This window comes from Capsella rubella, unplaced genomic scaffold (assembly GCF_000375325.1).
Source record: "Capsella rubella cultivar Monte Gargano unplaced genomic scaffold, Caprub1_0 scaffold_8, whole genome shotgun sequence".
Classification (NCBI taxonomy): domain Eukaryota; kingdom Viridiplantae; phylum Streptophyta; class Magnoliopsida; order Brassicales; family Brassicaceae; genus Capsella; species Capsella rubella.
The window spans coordinates 7,172,158-7,173,138 of record NW_006238916.1 but is presented as its reverse complement, the minus strand read 5'-3'; positions in this window follow the sequence as shown (position 1 = coordinate 7,173,138).

The window sequence follows — 981 nt, the reverse complement described above, 5'->3', positions numbered from 1 at the left end:
CCAATTGGAGCTGCACAATTAAAATTGTACTATGAATTGAGTTGGATGGAAGAAGAATCTCACAAAACGAAGATTTGGTAGAGGGAATATAAAAAGATTGCAGCTAGGAAAGGTTGATAGATTCTAGGAAGGAAAAGTAGTAAGGGCATATATGATCTTCATGGCTGCAAATTCATCTGTTTGCAAATTAAGCCACTCTATTCTCAGGTTCAATATCCTTACAGACAAGACCACCTCTCCCCATTACAACTACTCTTTATTGTAAGAAGAACTTATATAGAGTAGAAAATGAGCAATCTATTTACATCTAGATTGATTTTCATTGTGTCTAGATAATAACTTGATGGTGATAGCAAAATCGAAGACTATCAGTATAAAACTTTGTCGAAGATCACCCATTCAATAAGATTAAACTGTCAGTATAAAACTTTGTTCTAATACTTATTGATATTTCGTACAATCGAAAAAAATCCACCAAATAATCAATAATGTATTAGATCAAAGTTTTATACTAACAATCTATCTTTATATACGAGCTTATTTCAAACATGAGAGTTCTAAACAAATAATCCAAAATAAAAAAACAAGAATCCAAAAAGGAAAATGATTTCAAAACCATGTTTCATCCCAAAAATCCCCAAACAGGAAAATGATATTCAGAAACGATTCTCACACAGATCCATAATGATTAGGAGAAAGAGAAGTGTGAAAATACATGATAAGGGCAGCCGAGCTGGATTCCCAGATCTGGAGGAACCTGAAAAAGAAGATTGAGCGGCGGCCTTTTATATGTGTACGTAAGAGATGATGTGAGAAAAAACCCTAATCTGAGTGTACACGTGGGCATTGGTGAACTGTCGTCACGTTAAGTTTGTATTGGGCCGAATTATTAAAGGCCCCCCCCCAACACATGTGTGGTCAGCGACATTTATTGAAAAAGCCTACAGCAAAATCTTTTGTTTTCATTAATAAACACTTTGG